At 44.0% G+C, this 14,752-nt stretch overlaps 1 protein-coding gene across 7 annotated transcripts in view; it reads left to right on the top strand.

Moving 5' to 3' along the window:
• The window catches only part of CACNA1E (calcium voltage-gated channel subunit alpha1 E), a 3,100,882-nt gene that overhangs the window by 1,612,363 nt on the left and 1,473,767 nt on the right, over positions 1–14,752 (top strand). The gene's annotated exons all lie outside the window — the stretch shown is intronic.

Genomic DNA, 14,752 nt, shown 5'->3' with positions numbered 1-14,752 from the left:
GTTCCTCCCCTTCCTTTCCCTGGCTGGCACCAGCCCCTGTGTGGCATGACTAGATGCTGGTGCTAATGTCGTTTGTGTCATCTTAGTTGTGTAGACTACATGGAATCAGGTGTTGTAATATGTGATCTTAATGATTTGCCATGGTGTGATCCAGTAAACTAAATAGACTGGGGATATATGATCACAGTAGATCCACCTGGTTCTCTAGCTCAAAGGAGGAGTTATTGACTCAGACACTGGATATGTGACCTTAATTGTGAAGGGATGCAAGTAAGCAGCGCACACTTGAGACAGGGGACATCCGTATGACTGGTTGCATGTAACGAGCATTGCATCTCTGGTCCTGGTTATCTGGCATCTCACTCTTGTGCAGTGATGTGTAGAATCCATTTGCATGAGCACTATATATGCCAACAAACATGGCCCACACACCACGAAGCACACTCCTCTTTGATGAGTGCAGATCAGCTTTGGAAAGGCTCAAACATAAAACGGAGAATAAGTTGGAAGTCGATGGATTTTGGTTCATCTCTGTTTAAGAGACAGAGTCAAAGCTGCTTTCAAGACACGGCTAGATGGTTACCTGTGGGGTAGCCAGGTGGGTCCGGAAGGGTGCATTGAACAAGCAGCAAAGCGTTCCTGGGAAAGTACTGACAATATCACAATGACAATAATGCAAGAAGTCCTTCCTCTGAACTCTGTTGATGATTCAAGACATGACCTCTTCAGAAGCATTCAGGAAGTGCCTCCTGCAGTGTGCGATTGGTACTGTGGTGGAATGCTTCTGGCGTGTCTCTGGCCGCATACATATGCAGTACTTTGGGGTGAGCTCATTGCTTTATAATTCTGACACTGTTGTGGTCCCCACGGTCTTTAAATGTGATCATCAAAATGTTTTCTTTTCATTGAGGTACTTTGAGAGCCCTTATGAACAAACAGGAAATAAGCGTTTCTTTCTTTACTAAGTTGGGCATAGTTGAATAATGGATGGAGAACGTTTCTTTCTTTAAAAAGTTGGGTATATTTGGATCATGGGTGGAGAGTTGTTCTCCGTCTTTTGAAGAAACACGCATGCCCACACGCAAAAGGTTGTGTTTTCTTTCCTTTGGGTCCCTTTGTTAAAATACTTTCCAGGTTTTGTCATGTAAAAGAAATGTGGACGCCATCTTGTGTTTCTTTCCCCACTAGTCGAGCTATGGAACTTGGGCCATTGGAGGCAGGGTGCCGAGGGCTCTTCCCCGGGCACAAGGGGTCGCAATTAAACCCAATGGACTTTATTTGAAGAAACGTACTGCCTGTAGTAAATGACTGTCCTGGCACTGTATCAGTTCTGCTGGTTGCCGATGTGGTGGTATATACAAAAGAGATGGGTGTCCCCTTTGTCGTGGACATAGGGGAAGCAAATAGACCAAAACACAGGGGGAATTATGTCACACAGAACAACAAAACTAATAATATGTAGATAACAGACTTCTACTGGTGAATAGGGGGAATACTGGACCAGGTCAAGGGAACATAGAAAGCAAAATACATTCAAATGTGTTTAGTATGTTAAACACAATATTAAACATGATTTGTTTTAAAAAAGGTACTCAGATGTTCATTCCCTAATTCATTCGAACATGAGGTATTCTATAAAAACGTGTTTTCAATGTATACATTACACTAACAATACACATCATTATACACAAGAAAAATACAATAGTATTCCCTCTAAAATGTTTGTGTGCAAACAAGTTGTCTTAGTATATTCCACTGTATTGTATAGGAGGAAAAGAGCTATCACCACGTGATCGAAAGGTTTACATCAGGTTTTAGATATAGTCCTCCAGGGAATCTAATAAAGTGCAAGAAAAGTGTGAACACATTATTTAAATGACAATCAAAAGTGCTATATGTCAACTACAGATTTCGGGGGAAAAAGAGGCTATTTAACATGCCACCCGAATATCCTACTGTAGGTAGTTTCGACGATAGGTTGAATCTAGTCAAACAAAAGGACTGACAGCCGTCTTCCTCAGGACAAAGCACTGCTAATTATCTATAAAACAATAACAAATTCAAATCGATGTTTGCTGGCACCAGGAGGTCCCGACCAATAGCATTAAGCAGGCAACATTAAAACTGTGGAATGTGCAGGGTTTGATGTCAAGTGCAGTGGGCCCTGCAGCGGTCCCTGCAGCAGGCAGGCTGAAAGGGCCCAGCTCTTATCTGCCATTAGATCTGTATTTCTGAGTGCTAGTTGGGTTGGTGTACCTTAACGGGGCCGGACTAGGACATCCAATTGGCTCGGGTACCAATGAAAAAGTGGCCCACAGTTGCAAACGTCAATAGATTCCTTTTGTGATAGACTGTTTGAATAGTATCGAAGGGGGATTTTTTGGAAAAAATGTAATGCAAATTTTGCAATTTAAAGAATATTTATTCATCAACAATGGTCAAAATTACTAGCCCCATAGTGAAGTAACTCATCGAACTGGCCCACATTGGCCAAAAAAGGGTCCCACTATGACCCAAAAACCTGACCCATACTAGCATTTTGCCTTTTTGGTTCGAGTATTGCCCTATTTACCGTATGTGACATTGCGATCCTGTACCTTAATGAGGCTTATCAAGGTTGCACGGCTGTACAGAGCGCAACAAGGGGACTGGTGAGCCCCAGCTGAGTTTGGCTATGTGCTGGGAGTAGAAATCTGATTCTTTAGGCTCCTGCAGTAGGTCTCCACAAAGGATCTGGCTACGCAGGTCCCCCAAAGGCCAAAGCAGCAGGGTTGTCCAGGCACATGATCCAGCGCCAAGAGGCACAACACTTGCATCACAAGTGTCAGATTCAAGACTACCCCTCCTCCATTGATCCCAGGCAGACTGAAGTAGGTGCTCGTACTGCTGTTGTAGGCCATGTCAGCTACCCAACATGTTTATTTCACCGGGGATTGGATACCCGCTGACCTATTTTGATCAAAGCAAAGTATATGGTTGCCCCTTTTATTCCGGAAGAGCAGTTTTGATGTCCCCCCAAACAATTCCCCAGAAGTAGTCAAAGGCCACTATTGTTTCCATCTATAAATAAGGTACTAAGGAAGATCCAAAATGTTACAGGGCAATTTCTCTTATTGATAGTACCATCAAGATCACGCAGAAGTATTCACTTGGACTTTTAGATCATTGGATTAGAACGAATAGCTGTCTTTCAGAAAGTCAATATGGATTCAGAGAAAATTGGGCATGGAGCTACAATGTTTGAACCTTGCATTCATAGCTGAAAAATACTGCAGAGTGGAAGGTGGTGAACTGGGTGTGGCCTTTATTGTAGTTGCCAATGCTTTTGATAGTGTGGATAGATCAGTTACTCGAAGCACTGGGCCCGGTCGAGGACCTGTTAAGTATAATAACTCAGTAGCACGGTGATCTTACTGCCCACATGCATATGGCCCAAGAGGAGTCTTGACAGAGGGGTTCCGTAACATAAGGCAATGGTGTGCCGTGTTCTTGGGCTACTCCTTTTCCATATGTTTATTAATGAAGCAGAACATGATTTCTTTAGGTGTAACGCCCGGCACACGCATGCTGGGAAGTACACAAGTTCTGATACATATATGCGGATGGCGCAGCTCTAATAAACCGCAGCGCAAGAGCAGTACAGCAATTGATAATATCATGTACCACCCTTATGGCAAAGAGGAAACAGAAAGTAAATGTTAGTTAATCTTCTGTGATGTGGGTTGGAAATGGGAACAAAAGTCCATCCCAGATGGTAGTATCGGGTAAAAGTCTCCAAGTGGCGAAAGAATTTACATACAAGGGACTAACATGTCCAAATAGAATGAGGTGGGACCTACATACAGTAAGATCGGAATCCTAACTGCAGGAAGTAGTAGACTCAATTGTGTTATTGTGTAGAAAACAGTAAAAGCAGTACCTTCAATAGTAAAAGAAGTGTATGTTATTACATTCCACAGTGTTACTACTTGTGAAAGGGGAGCTTTGGTTGGGAAAAGGCTTCCGGATTAGAAAAAATAAAGAGTAAATGAACCCACACATATTTCGATGACTGCTAGGGTGACACCAAAGGAACTTGTGTATTTGTAAGTAGGCAGAGAAGACGTAGGTCCAGCCTAGTATTACTCTCCTTTAAGATTGTGGGTGGTGATAGGGTTGTGACGGTGAGAGTGGGAAAGCTGTAGGTGATTTTGTTTCTGAAAGGGAGATCTGCTAATCAATCAGAGAGCCCACTTTCAAAATCCCCATGCCAAGGAGCATGAGACACACCTGTGCCTTGCTGTGGCTGTCTCACGACAGCTCCATCCAGGCATGCAGGGGCAACATGGCAGATTACTAGGTAACATGTGCAGGGCCATCTTAAGCATTTTTGCAGCCCGGGGCAGGGACACCTGTGGGGCCCCCTACACCAAACAAAAACGAATTAAGGGGTCTGAATATCTGGTCCCGCCCCCTGCCCCATTGTGATCATCACACATAGCCTGATATGCTGCCTCGCAAAATAAACATAGGTTCTCCCTTTCGGTCCCATTACCCTCTTTATTCTTGCTGTAATCAGAATGATGAAGAAGTAGCATTTCAAGGACAACATTAGCAGTCCACAATGAGGGTACTTGTGTTGTAGCATAAGTACAGAACACTTTTCATCACTAGCAGCCACAAGGAAGGTATAACGGCCATAGTATGAGTGCAAGACACAGATCATATGAAAAAGGTGCACATAATCCAGAATAGACAACTCAAATTAGCCACCTCACATAATGCAAAATTACCATGGATACAGGGGACCAATTGGAAGCCAGAAGGAAACTACACATATCATAGCATAGATAGTGAATGAAGATTAGAAGCTTCTAGGAAGGTGTCTGAGACTGAGATTAAAATGGCATATTTTTCAAGTAGTGTTACCAGTGGGGTGCAAAGAAACAAGTGGTTGTGGTGTGCAATATATAAATGCTCACTATTTTTATAGGGGAAGTAACACTATAGCCATTGCAAGGCTTTTTTTGAAGACCATACCCTGAGAACAAAATCACTCTGAATGGTGACATTTTTAAAAGGTTATGGGACTGGTAATTTTAACAGAATAGGCAATATGAGATTAAATGAGATGAGGATCACACATTGGTTAGGCAACGATGCTGGGATTCAGGCCCATTCTGCAAATTCTGCCATTTTCTTTTCCAATTCTTACCATGAACTAAGACAATGCAATGTTATAGAAGTGACATGGAAAGTACACAAATCGCATAACCCAACATGACAGTTTTTAAAAACAAAGTTTTATAGAAGTGTATTACGCAAAATGGCAATGATTCTAGCTTCATTGTCTCCATCATCAAGGGAAGTATTAAAGTACTAGCAGTCTAACTGATGTGATCTTAAAAGTTTTTTATCTGGGTTTCTCTTTTGTATTTTAAAACTTTACATTCGCTAAAAACACAGGCTTGTGAAATTGTTATTTATAAACGTGCAGATAAACCTTTGAATTGTACAAAAAAGCAAACTGTTTTTCTGTCAAATGAGCAGACCTTAAAATGTGCTTGCCAGGGGCCTGCAATGCCTGGTCACTTTTTTCTGTGTAGAACCCCTCCCACTCAAATGGCCTATTTAAAAGGAAAGATCAGGTAATGGGTGAAACAATGCCACCAGCATGTTAGAAGGCAAACCTTGTTTCACAGAAGACAGCACAGTACTGTCAGTGATATAAGATGATGTCTCCAGGATCAATCTGCTAACAAATCCAGGACACAAGAATGAATGCCTTGGTTTCACAGTCTTGAATATGGTTACCTAATCACCTCTCCAGACTAGCACTTATGCTCATCATTGGGGGTGGCTGTTTTACAATCACCCATCTGAAGAAACCGTTTTCTGATTTCTAGACCGTCACCATACTGCTGCTTTTTGTTTTTATAGCCACTTCTATTTGGTGCAGTTACATTGCTGTTAATAGCACCTGCTGTGGTACAAAACAAAGTACATATACATCCAGGTTTATCGTCTTCAGACATAGGAAAGTCTGAGTAGGCCTAGCTGGAATTGGTTTTGCCATGTTGCATATGAACACAGACATCTCTGCAATGAGTGCTTAACACACTAAACTATCATATGAACCATTGCAGCTCAAATGTATCAATGTGCATTTCCACCTTTGGCTGTTGCACATGATTAAGATGGTCCCCACAGAAAGGTGAGAATGCTACAGGAGGTGTGCTATAGTGAATTCACAAACTATGTATACTACAGTGAAAACAGAAAGCATTAGAGGATGAATTAATCAGAGCAGAAAGTTCTAGTCAACCAAAGACAGGCAATAGGTTTAACCTCAGCAGCATGCCATAAAATATCACTTGTGCCATTTATGTTTGATCAACAATGGAAACTGACTTCAAAAGATCATGCAGCATTGTGGGGCCCCCTCCAAGATTGCGACCCGGGGCAAGTGCCCCTTTTGCCCTCCCATAAAGATATCTCTGTGCGTATTCCTGAACCAAACCCTCTTGCAGAACCACATAACTTCATCCCCATTTCAGTCCTCTTTCTCTCCTTCCTGCAGCCATCTTGCTTTGGTTTGTTGCATCCGTCCGTGGCATATAGCATATTACAAGAATGAACAGTAAATGCATGACCGGTGTGCACGTGAATGGCGCCTCTGATTTTCTGCTCACCAGGGCATAGACACATTTCAGTTCAGTTTGTGCGTGTTGCAACTTGGATAGCATCAAATGGAAAGAACGAGTCGGTTAACCTGGTGAATCTATAACCAGCCCAGCAATAGATTGTAATTTGCTCTGCTTGCTGCACACCGTTTCTCTAGAAGGTAAAGGAGTATTGAGGAAAGGGGGCGGGGGGCTGTAAGTGTAAATGCTGCACAGTACGTACTATTTTGCATATCTGAGTGCTGATGATCCCTAATTAAGGTGAAACAGTTATGTTGTTGTCTACATCCTTGAGTACTACCTATCTTGCTTTGATTAAACTGTGTGTAAAATAGCACTATCCTATAAGACAAAGATAGTTTTATAGAGCACAATGCATGCCTTTGAGCTAATTTAAATACACGCAATGCACTGCTCAGAGTTTCTAAACTGGAGGTGAACCTCCAGGGATGGCTACTTGGTGCCGATGTGGCATGTGTGGCGCGTTAGCTGAAATATATATACATACCTAAATACATGTGTATAGTACTTGCGGCCACTATTTTGCGGTTTTTTAGATGGATCCATGGCTCGAAAGACTAATGCATCCATTGCAGGGATTTGTGGTTGGTCTCATGGTCAGTGGTTTGAATTCAGACAGGTCCACTTAGCCCTTTATCCTTCTGAAGTCCATAAAATGAATACCATTGAGATGAGTAACAATAAACATCTGTTATCTGTCTGTTTGGTTCGATGTTGGCGTTTGATATAGCACGCTAAACAACCGGGAGACAGTTCAGAGAGCTAGCAGCAGAAGGCAGAGAGGGAATGAGTGAGAGGCAAGCATAAGAGAAGAGGGTACAGAACATTTACAGGGGGTGAATGTGATCTTTACAGATACATCCCTGGGTCCGGATACCTCTGGGTATTGAGCACAAAATAAATAACCAAATACAATTGCATCTTCTATGATTCTAAAGAGCTGTAAATAATAGGTATTACTGGTATAAACGTCAATGCCCCACGTTTCTATTGAACTAAAAGAATGAACGTGATCAGTGGCTTGCAAGTTATACGAATCTCTACTACAGGTGTATTAACCACATACACCAGCTTACCCATTTTTTGACTACATACTGTTTTTTTCGCCCCTTTTACTGATGTATTTGGGGACTACTGGTAGGTACCTGAACGAATCAGGGAATATCGGTACATATATATATATTGTGTGTGATCAAGCGCTCTGTGGGCGCGAAATGCGTTACCAAGAATGTTGGCCCCTGTATCCTGTATTTGCTGTGTTTTTAAACATTCAATGTTTTTCCCTCATTGACCCTGTATTTGTGCTCACTTTTTTGACTTTCCTCAACCCTGGAGTGCGGTCTCCCTGCCTTGTGCAGTGTTAGTTTTTTGTTATATATATATATATATATATTTAATAAATAAATATATATATATATATATACACATATATATATACACAAATATATATATATATATATATATATATATATATATATATATATATATATATATATACTTCCAGTGATGGCTACTAGATGGCGTTGTGGAATGTGTGACTTGGCTCAAAAGGACTTTCCTATTTTCACATTTCAGGCAAACGTTTTTTTTTTCCCAAACCTTTTTAAACCCACCATGACTTTCTTGGTGTTGTGAAAACATGGCCAAATGCTCCAACCACAAGGCTGTCAGGACTTTACTGCACTGATGATCCCTGATAAGGGTGAAACCAAGTATGTAGTTGTCCTGTCTGCCTTGCAAATGTTTATCTTGAGTTGATTAAGCGATGTATAAAACAGCACTGCCCTCTTAGACAAAGTCAATTTCCTGGAGAAAAGGGTTTACATTTTAGCTAATCATACCCACAATGGCTTGCTGTTGAGGCTCAGAACTGGAGGTGAACTTCCAGCGATGGCTACTAGGTGGCGTTGTGGAATGTTAGACTTGGCTCAAATGGACTTTCCTATATATATATATATATATATATATATATATATATATATATATATATATATATATATATATATATATATAATATAACAATCTGGGGACATTCTCTTGTGCCTGTTTTGCCTTTAAAGTTCCATGCATGCATGCTATATACTTGCCTTGTGTGTTAATGTTCTCCTTCTGTAACCCGTCTGTCATTCTATGTGGTGGGGCTTGTTTTGGGCTTGTTTTGAAGGGGCATTGTGATTCTTTGGTACTTTAGGTCTGGCAATGCTGGTAAATTAACGATGGTCTTAGAGATAGGATCGCCACAGTCCCTAGTCACGGCCCTCCTGACCCACAACTTGCATCTTGAGCACACAGCACGCGCAGCTTAATATGCACACACTCTGAATTGCTTTAAAGCTTTAAATGCAAAGTGTGTCTGTTTTCCAACTTTTGTAGGTGACAGGTTGGAGAGCAGCTTTGTTAACTATCCCAACAGTCGTAGCTGCCAACTGACTCACACGTCGCACATCTGACAGGCAATTGATAGGGGATTTGCACAAGCCACAAAGGGTCCCTTTTAACCTGCGAGGCATGAACTCTTCTTGGTTGACAGTCTAATCCAGGGTTGTCCAACTCCAGGTCTTGAGGGCCTGGAACATGTTGGATTTTCAGAATACCCCTCCTTAATATACATGAAATACATTTACATACAATGATTCTAAATATATGCACATTTGTTCTCATGAATATTAATGAGGGATTTCCTGAAAACCTGCCAGGATTCTGACCCATAAGGCTTGGAGTTGGACAACCCTGGTCTAATCGTACTGCTGCCTTATCCGAAGACCTCACAGGCTGGCTGTTTCTTCAGCAAACATTAGCTTAACACTTGCACGGCACACAGGGCGGACCAGGGGCCAAGGGAACAAAAGCAGTGCACGTGGCATGGTGTGGGGGGCAAGCATCATCGCTGTTCACTTTCTCCTTTCAAAGCACTCGCTTTAGCTCCAGACTTTATTAAGCGCTTAAAAAGCAGCACTCCTGCTTTATATTGTAGGGGATGAAAAACACTCAGTTTACTTCCGGTGTCTCAATCCGTCTTTGTCCCGATTCAGATCTGGACTTGATCCAAAAACTCTGGTATGTGAGGGCATGGACTGGAAGCGACCCTGTATTGGTCCACACAAACACTATTTTGAACTTGACGTTGAACTTGAAACTGCTGGTCGTAGTTGTCTCATGGCCGTCAGCAGTGATTAGTGCCCTCATCAATGGTGTGCATGCAAGCGGGGCCCTGGGGGGCAGTCCCACTTAATATGTACTGAAGAATATCTGATGGGACCTACCAGGAACTTCACATCACTCTGGTTTTAGGCAACAGTGCTGGACCGGGGAACTCTCGAGATTTCCTGGTAGGCCTCTGCACCCTGCTCCTTCTTTGTGAAGAATTTGTTGTAAAGCAGATAGTTGTCCTCACTCTTAACAAATGTTATATGCAAGTTGTTTGTTCTGTTAAATCTATTTTGTAAGCCCTACATGAGAACAAATGTGCTTTAAAATGCACTATTTGAAGCACAAAAAAAATACAAATGTTATTGTACGAGAACCCCCACATCCTAATTACAGGAGTTTGGTTTTGTCACATGTTGTAATAAGAGCCACTTTGAAAAACATTTTCATGGCCACTTTTGGTTCCGAGTACACTCTTGTTGGGCACATCAGTGCACCACCGTCCCTCATGCAAAATATCAAGCCATTTTATTGTACAGTGTTTTCTTTCAGAGCTTTAAATAGGCGGCAGAAAAGGGGTCATTCAGAAGCAAGAGAAGTGGAAACCGACGCTCGCAGCAGATGTGCCTGTAACCCTCGTCTAGGGCTGAAGGCGATGTGCGCAGCACAGCACTGCGAGAACGCAACTTTTGGCCTTTGACCCTCCACCCCTGGCGCACGCAGACTGACGTTTCAGTTCATGCTGCCCGCGGTGTTGAGTGTTGACAGCAATTTGCAGGTCATTGTAGTCGGTGCTCTGTGTGCCATCCTGCTGCCCGCCAGTGGCGGATGAAATTGAAGGCTGCGGCTGGCCTGACCCTCTGCCGACTTGTGAGCTTCCCTTGTCACTGTGGTGTGAAGCTGCCGACAGCTGGCGGCTCACACTGTCACTCTGGCCTCAGTGTCAGTCTGTAATATGGTTATGACACTCGTTTGTATTCCCCTTCTTTAATGCTGGTCTCTTTGAGTATTTGAATTATTAGTATCTGTTCATGTTACCGCTCCTCGACTTTCGTGGCAAACTGCTGGCTTTCCCAGCGACTGACCTTATTGGCTCTCCACCCTGATTGACTGTCTGGACTATAACATTACTATAGTCACTGTGTGCACTCCGGCAATGTGCACTCCCGGCCCTATGGAAGCTGGATGGTGGAACCATCGCTGGCTAAACTCTCTCATTCCATTCGAGAAATGGTGGTCCACGCCGCTTTCTTTACTTTGATTTCTGGGGCATGTAATCCTGTTTTTCTCCATTATAAATCCAGGATCATAGTAAAAAAAGGCCCGATTAGACTGGCCACTCACAAGTGGAATGTGGCATACTGCAATGATGATGTTTTGGGTGAGAACGTCCTTTGTGATGCTTAGCGCACTCACACAGGTATGTACATCTCGCTCTGATGGGGTGCATTGGACTTTGAAGTCCCCGACAGCCTGCATTCTCTAGTAGTGTGATCCCCAGTGGTCCAGGGATGAATATCGGTTTCTAAACCATCAGTCAACCCCACACCTCTAGTACACCAGAAGGGATCCGAACAGATTGGAATACAAGTACATTATAAGACCTCCTTGTCTAATTTTGGTAACGTTGACGGAACGGCAGGCTTATCTGCGGCAAGTTGTGGATCGTTGGTTAGTTGCAACACAGCATAAATACAATTATTACCCAATGATAAAAGGGACTGTCCAGTCAAGGTTGTATAAACATATCTACTTTATCATTACTACAACAGACAGTTCTAGCACACTACAATTACAACCCACACTGTAAAGGAACACAGAGGGCAGACAGTTGCACAAAGGAAAGGGATACACTCTGGATACTGAGAGGAAGGTAGTTGGTAAAGTAATCAGTCCTATAGTTCAAGATTATTAGGTTCCAGCACCAAAGGGGCAAAAGGGTCATAACTGTCTATAGCAGCCTTTAGAGAAGGACCATGGGGGCAGAACCACAATGTACTTGGTGCTGAAGAAGTTGAGGCGGTCCCCGGGTGCTTTGCAGCCCATGAGACAGAGTTAGTGGCGGGAGACAGCTGCGGGTACAAGGCGGCAGGCAGTTTGGCAAGCGAGGCTGGACGGACGTCTGCAGATTGTCAGGCGCGGCAGCTCAGGGCCAAGAATCGTTGTCTCTGTGCTGGTTGGCAGATCTGGAATGCTGGTCGAGGCATCTCGGACAGCTCTGGTGAATGCAGCGTGACAACAGTCCGCGTGCAACCGGATGTGGTTCGAGGACTCGTCTGTCTAGAAATTGACTTTAAAAAGATGGACGCTGGATGATGATTGTGTGGCACTCCTAGTTTCTTCGCAGGGCTCGTGTCCTTTCAAGTGGGACGGCCCAAAGCCCAGGAGTGTGTTAGCAGGCAACGGCCTTGTCCTTTGTCCAGAGACTCTCCGGCACTTCCTAGGAAGCTTGCTGTCAGAACCTACCATGGTATGCTGTGTGCTGGTTGGGTACTGGTTCTGGAGCTGCTGGACGGGTCCTGTGAGTCCGGTATCTCCCTTTGTTCCCTGGCAGATGTTTAGGGGAGGGATCTTGCTTCCATCTTGGAGCTCCTGGCCTTCCTTCATTGGTGGAAGATGAAAGGTAGACTGTACCTTCAGCCAGGTCCAAATGAGTCCCTATTCTTACTCCTTGTGAAGTCTTCAGATGATCTGATAAGTGAGGGGCTCAGTCCTCTTTTAAAGGAAAACCGGCACCATTGATCGGTTCAGGCTAACTCCACCTTAATGAACCAAACCTGGGTCCCCACCAACAATCTTCAGTGATGCTTCAGGTCAGAATTAGGGCACTTGGCAACAGACAGGCGAAGGATGACAACATATACTTCTAAATTCCACCCATCTTCCTGTCTGCTGTATATCAAAGTGTCTCCCTAATTAACTGAGCCCTATGAAGCGCTTGGTCACAACATGGGCCTCCTTTGAAGTAGGGTTTTGCAGGGAGACTTTCGTCTCCTACAATTCACATACTTCCCTGCTCTGAAAGAAGTGATTCCTAGACAGAACATTCACTGCCCTTTCATACCAAGGAGGGGTGTTATTACCAAGTTTACACATTGCATTACAAAGAGGTTTGAGAGCTTGTTAGGACTGCGGATCTTGCGCTAGTGTGTGCGTTGCTATCTTCTTTACGTTGCCTGCTGCCTGTCCGGTGGATCTCAGAGGGACCAAGCTCCTAAGGTCCCAATGTTTCCAAGGGTTGTTCTGGGTTACTGGGATCCAAAAACTTGAAATTAGGCGCTGGACAGTGGTTCCTTAGTATCCAATGAGTATCAATTTCCACACACATTAGGTGTTTGCAACATTTGTTGATTTATTTTTCCTTCAGTAATTCACACATTGGTTGTCACTCTTGTGACCAACATATTCTTTGCTAAAACTTCATATGTGGTACAGAGTATGTGATATACTTTTATTCCATCCATGGAAATAAATGTTGCAAACACCTAACGTGTGTGGAAATTGATACTCATTGGATACTAAGGAACCACTGTCCAGCGCCTAATTTCAAGTTTTTGGATCCCAGTAACCCAGAACAACCCCAGCATTACAAAGAGGTGTTGGTCTCTGGTTCCCATTGTCACTTCCTGCACCCAGGCCTTCCCTGAGGCCTGCTAATTGACATTCTTCAGTATTTGCCGCCACCAGCAAGGTGTAACAATGGAGATGCTAATCCATGGTGCTTTGAAATGCTAATCAGGCTGCCCACGGCCAGAGGCTTTTGATGTAGCCACAGCTGTCAGGTGTCAGCTAGACATGACAGGGGAGGGCGGCGCTGGTAAACTGTGATCCCAGAGTACATGACTATTTTCATCATCAAGGCGAAAGTCCCAGCTGAGGCCATCTGCATTTCCATGCTGGGAGACTGGCTTGTGCTGGGTGTCCATATCTAATCCCTGTAGGGATATGGCCCATTGCAAAAGCTTAGGGTTCTCTCTTTGCACAGCCATTAACCATCGCAGAGACCTGTGGTCTGTCTGGATCGCAAAGTGAGACCCAAAAATGTAGGATTTCAGCTTCTTTACGGCCCACACGACCGCATACACCTCTTTTTCTACAACAGCCCAGTTCTTTTCCCTTTGTGTCAACTGCCTGCTCATGTAGGCGACAGGTTGCTCTACCCCTTCAGAGTTCTGCCTCGCTAACACTGATCCAATCCCAAAATCACAGGCATCTGTCTGGATAAAGAATTCCTGACCATAGTCTGGAACGTTCCGAACTCGGACCCTGCACAATCCATCCTTTTAATCCTGAAAGGAGGTTTGACAGGCGGAGGTCCAAGTTACCTTCTTTGGCATCTTTTTGGATGTTACGTCATTCAGAGGCATGGCAATGGTCCCATACCCTCTGATGAACGACCAGTATTACCTGGTGAGACCTAGAAAGGCTCTCACCTGCGACTGTGTGGTGGGGATGATCCAGTACCTTCAGTTCAAGAAGTTGTTTTTTACCTCCACTGACCAGGTGGCCCAGGTAAGTTACGGTACCCTGCGCTATCTGGCACTTTGTGGCCTTGATAGTCAGGCCTGCATTCTGCAGCACCCGAAGCACTTGTTTCAGGTGGGATACACTATCCTCCCAGGTGTGGCTGACCACAGCAGTGTCGTCTAGATAGGCAATGCTGAGGTTTCACAGTCCAGACAAACCTGGTTAACCATCCTCTGAAAAGTGGCAGGGGCATTCTTCAATCCGAAGGGCATCACCGTGAACTGATAGTGTCCTTCCGGCGTTGAGAAGGCCAACCTCTCTTTCGCTCCATCTGTCAAGCTGACCTGCCAATACCTTGCTGTGAGGTCAAAAGCACTCATCTACTTGGCAGCGACAAAGCTTGTCAATGAGCTCATCTGCCCGAGGAATGGGGTGAGGATCTGTCTTTGTGACAG

This window comes from Ambystoma mexicanum, chromosome 1q, assembly GCF_040938575.1.
Source record: "Ambystoma mexicanum isolate Mex_15411 chromosome 1q, UKY_AmexF1_1, whole genome shotgun sequence".
Lineage (NCBI taxonomy): Eukaryota > Metazoa > Chordata > Amphibia > Caudata > Ambystomatidae > Ambystoma > Ambystoma mexicanum.
The sequence above is the reverse complement of the archived record's forward strand: the minus strand, read 5'-3'. Positions and strand labels throughout refer to the sequence as shown.